This window comes from Atractosteus spatula, chromosome 8 (assembly GCF_055471065.1).
Source record: "Atractosteus spatula isolate fAtrSpa1 chromosome 8, fAtrSpa1.hap1, whole genome shotgun sequence".
In the NCBI taxonomy this organism is placed as follows: Eukaryota; Metazoa; Chordata; class Actinopteri; order Semionotiformes; family Lepisosteidae; genus Atractosteus; species Atractosteus spatula.
In genome coordinates, this window is record NC_142713.1 from 54,250,139 (window position 1) to 54,255,530 (window position 5,392).

Here is a 5,392-nt window from a genome sequence, read left to right on the forward strand (position 1 = left end):
CATGAGAAGAATAAAAACTGAATTAAATGTTTATATTCATATTAGTTCTATGGATTAACCAAAACGTTACACATCTGTTGTATACACGAGACAGAAGACTGTTCGAGTAAGAATCAAGTGTAGCGCAAGGTTACTTCTTCAAGTGTGACGGGCATAAAACATGCGAAGGTTTGAGACTGACCAAGCACAAGCCAGGATTAATGCCGGTCTGTTCCTTTGACCCTTTGAAGGTGTGAAAGCTGAGCACTCAATCTAACTGCGAGAAGTATTTTGCAGGTTCTCCAGTTTGTTGACAAAGGCCCGCAGCTGCTTGGTGCGTCTGTGTCCCTCAGCGCGTCTTAAAGCTGTTGCCTTCGCACTGGTATCCAGATTTTCATCTGCAGGGGAAGCGCGCCTCGCTCAGGGGCCACAAGCAGAAACTAGGTGGAGGTGGGAGGTCTATTTCTCCAAAGTGCCGGATAAACAGCTCTTAAAAACGAGAGATTACGGCCTTCTAACCAAGACTTCTAACGGGGTCCAAACCGTGAACTCGCGAGCTGACCAGCTGCCGTTATTGGATTCGCGCGCGGGGCAGTGTGGTTACATCACAACCGGCAGGGCGTGCCCTGTGACTGGCCCGTCGCCCCTCTGCAGAATGACAGCAAGGCACGCATACTCCTGCGACAGGCCTGAGTACGATCTGCCACACGCCCTCATCCTGTCAGGGTAGCTATGGATAACAGCTGCTATCGTTCATTCATTCAAAACGTCCGTTCCCGATTGCCTGAACCCTCATCATCATCACTCCCTGCCACCAAGGCCGGCAGTGATGAAGTAACAACCCATGTTACATTCATTCCTGGCGTCCAGTACAGGACCACTGTGTTCTCAAATCTTATGACTGCACCAAAATGAAACTGAAAACGTGTTCTCAATTGACTAAAAATGATTATTTTCTCCCTCTGACCATTTTCTCCCTCAAAAAAACAGATTATCCTTTCCAACAACAACATCAAAGAGGCTAAGGAATTCCTACGGCAGACAGCTCACATCATCTTCCCTTTACAACTAACCTCATTAAATCTCTCAACTCTAAACTCTACCAGTTTCTCACTACAATGAAGGACAAAAAACTCAGTCATCTTCTACAGCAGAAAACCATGAACACCCCTACCACCTCCACCAATCCTAACCTTGTTGTCACTATACCTTTTGACCTTTCCCTTTCACAGGATGAGCGATCCCTACTCAGCAAAGGCCTCAGTTTTGTACCAGTTCCCAGGAAGCTGGACATGCCCCAGACTACGGCAGGGCAATATGGCCAAAAACATTATCACGATAAAAATTTTCATATCAGTCGATATCGATAATTATCACGATAAATGTCAAATCATTATTTCTTTCAAGTTTAAAAGCAGATTTTTTCTCCTGAGTGAAATTTGAAGAAACCAGACAGTTAATTGGTAAACTAAACAACTTTTTATTTTAAGAACACAACAAAACACTGGCCAAACAGCAGAAACATTAAACAAATCTGTTAGCTGCCCGGTCTGCAACACGCACGTGCACTCACGCAGTATTTTGTACGCATGCGCAAAGCATAAACATATATATATCGAACTTTTGTTAAAATTATATAGAAGAAAATTATATCGCGATAATTATCGTTATCGAATTATCGCCCAGCTCTACCCCAGACCAATGTCGACCTTAACCTCTTTTACCGCAGGATCTGTCTCAGAGCACATTATGTCATTAACATGATGTCATTATCATTATGTCATTAACAATATTAATCCCAAACAGAGCTGTTGGACTCCCCCCTCTGGCCGTTTTCCACCAGTCGATTATTTCATTAACCAATGCACCAATCAAGCTCCCAAGACACTCTCTATATCCAGTAAACACAGGTCCAACCTCACCCAAGGAGAAATTCAGGTGCTCCAGTCTCTCCGCAACAGGGATGATATCGTCATCAAACCAGCGGACAAAGGAGGCGCTGTTGTGGTGTGGCGTAAGGATCTATATATCTTTGAAGCCTCTAGACAACTAACTGACACTTCTGCCTACCTCCCTCTCCAACAGGACCCTACCACTGACTACCAAGAGGAAGTGGTATCCACCATCTCCCTTCTTATCAGCAGTAATGAGCTCCCCCAGGAGGCGAACCGGCTCATCACTGAACATCCGCAGGTATCTCAATTTGACCTCCCCAAAATCCACAAACCGGACACCCCTGGACGCCCCATCGTATCAGCATGCAACTGTCTGACTACTTACATCTCGGCCTTTCTCGACAGCCTCATGAGACCGCTGGTTGAAGGTCTTCCCTCATACATCAAGGACACCAACCCATGCGCTCCAACTTTTTAATGATTTCCAATTTCAGGGCCCCGAATGCTACATTTTTACCATGGACATCACATCTCTCTACACCGTCATTCCCCATAATGACGGCCTCACAGCCCTCAAGCACATGCTGGACAAACACACAGTGCTTGATCCACCCACCTACACCCTGGTACGCCTGGTCCTCACACTGAACGCATTCTCATTCAATAACCTCTCTTACCAACAGGTGAGTGGAGTTGCCATGAGCACCAGAATGGAACCCAGCTATGCCAATATTTTTGTAGGCTGGGTAGAAGAACGCTTCTTCGCTTCCTAGACTGGCTATGTCCCTGACCTCTACAAGCGATACATTGATGACTGCGTCAGTGCTGCCACATGCTCCAACGACCAGCTTGAGCGCTTTCTGCATCATTTCACCAACTTCCACCCGTCCCTCAAATATACAGTTAACATATCTCCCACTACTCTTCCGTTTCTAGACATCAACTTCTCCATCAACTACCCCCGACTCTCCACTTCGGTTTATTACAAACCCACGGATTCACACAGCTATCTCCTGTATAGCTCATTTCACCCCAACACACTAAAAACTCTCTCCCTTTTTCACAGTTCCTTCGGCTACGACGATTGTGCAGCGACAACATCGACTTCCAGAACCAAGCCCTCAAAATGTACTCCTTTTTCATCAACAGAGGATACCCCAGCAAGTGTTATTGACAGGGCCCTTGTCTGAGCCAAAACCACCCCTCGGACCATCAACTCAATCAGGAACTCCCACCGTAACAACCACATTCCTTTGGTGCTTCCCTACCACCCCAACACATTTCCTATCCCCAGGACCATTAACCACAACTTTTCCATCCTACAAGATGATCCCTCCATTGGGGCCCTCTTTTCTGATCGCCCCATCATCTCATATCGCCGACCACCTAATCTGCGCAACCTCCTTGTTCATAGCTCCCTTGACCACCCTCAGCAACCATCCACACCAGGCACTTTCTCTTGCAACAGAGCATGCTGTATCACCTGCAAGTACACATCCACCACCACACTCCTTCAAGGCCCCTCAGGACAATTCCAGATCACCCAGACAGCATCTTGTACCTCCAGCAACCTTATTTACTGTATCTCTTGCAGTAAATGCCCAGCCATCTACACTGGAGAAACAGGAAGGAGACTCGGAGACCGCTTCAGAGAACATGTCAGGGCTGTGAAGATTCAAGATCTCTCCAAGCCCATTGTTTCTCATTTCAACTCTGACGGCCACGACCACTCTAATCTCTCCGTCTGTGTTCTCAAAGACGGTTTTCCGAACTCATACATCAGAAAGACCACCGAAACCAAAATTATCCTGCAGCTAGGATCACACCTTCCCCTTCTCTTAACGACAGACTACTTTTCTTCTAAATTCTCTCTAATTATTGTAGGTTTCATTTCACACCTCTCTTCACCTATCCTGACTTCACACCTCCTGATTGGCCTCTCTTTCTGTCCCCTGCTCCTGCCCCTCCCTCCTCCTCAATTTAATTCAATTCAATTCAAGGTGCTTTATTAGCATGACCGATGGGTAAAATCAGTGTTGCCAAAGCAAATAAAATTCACATGAAACAAAACAAAAAACAAAAGTAAAATAAAATCTACAGACATATTACAGACATTGACAACAAAGACATATCATAAAATATTTACATATACTGTAGACAGATGGAGCATTATTGGGAGACAGACTCACTGTTCCTCAGGCTGTGACAGGAGATCACACACTGGGCTGCCAGTTCAACTGAGTTCCCTCCTCCCTCTCCCAGTAGGATTGGGACCCGTTGTGATTCTGGCAGGTGTGGGAACTCTGGGACTAGATTTTTGAATTTAGGGAAGACTGTTTCTCTAATCCCAGAGTATCTGTCACAGTGCAGTAGGAAGTGCACCTCTGTCTCCATTTCTCCCCGCTGGCAGTGGGAGCACAGCCTGTCCTCTCTGGGCAGCCAGGTCTGCCTGTGTCACCCAGTTTCTATGGCCAGGCTGTGGTCACTGAGCCTATACTTCCTCAGGGTCTGTTTCTTTTTGCTATTTCTTATCTTGGTCAAATATTTGGCTGGTGTGTATTGTCTGTTTAAGGTTCTGTAACATTCCAGTTTATGTTGTGTTTGTGTGTGTGTGTCCCAGTGTGTGAGATATTGCTGTTTGATCTGTGCTGTGATGTGGTTGAGTCTGGGTTGTGGTGCTCTAGCAGTGCAGTCCTGAGGCTGGTTAATGTCGGTGTGGCTCAGGTCAGTGAGCCTCAGGACCAGCTGGCTCAGGGGGCTCTGTTTTGGGCTCAGCAGGGCTTTGTGGTGGTAGCAATTTTGGTCGCTGTTTTTTAGGTGTAGCCAGTACTTTAATATTCTTTTCTGTATGTTTCTCAATAGTGGGTACTGGCCTAATTCGGCCCTGCACCCGTTGTTAGGTGTTTTTCTCTGCACACGGCTCCTCTCTCTCAGCTTTTGTTCTCCCGCTTCATTACCTTTGCTTACTGCCTTGTCTTTCTCACACCTGAAGAAGGCTTCACGGCCGAAACGTTGTGTTTTCTTTCTCCCTTCTTTTCAGCATGGAATAAACCTATTACTTGTTCCTTAAAAATGATTATTGCGAATCTAAACGACTGCTTTAATTTGCGAATACCTGTCCCTGCTAACACCAATTCCTCAACGCTAAAACCAGTGACTGACAGCAGCTGGCGGAGAGATTGCTCTTGCTATGCAAACACATAGGATTTTTGTTTTTTGCAGAAGTGGCGGAGGCGGGTTAACTTATAACTGTCACTGCGGGGGAAATGGTTGCGAAAGTAGCCTGGCCATTGAAGTGGCGGGAGGCCCAAGATCAGCCAATAGGAATACGGGATACGGGAAGAGTGACAGCGCTTTGCCGTCCAATGAGAACGCAGGAAAGAGAGCGGAAATTGCTGAAAAAACCCAAACCTGACGTCATCATTTATTATCCAATCGAACATCGGTCTCATTCGCTTCAGACCAATGAAGTCTCAGAGTGGGCGGGCCAAGCGGAGGCTGAGCGGTAGTTAAGGAAA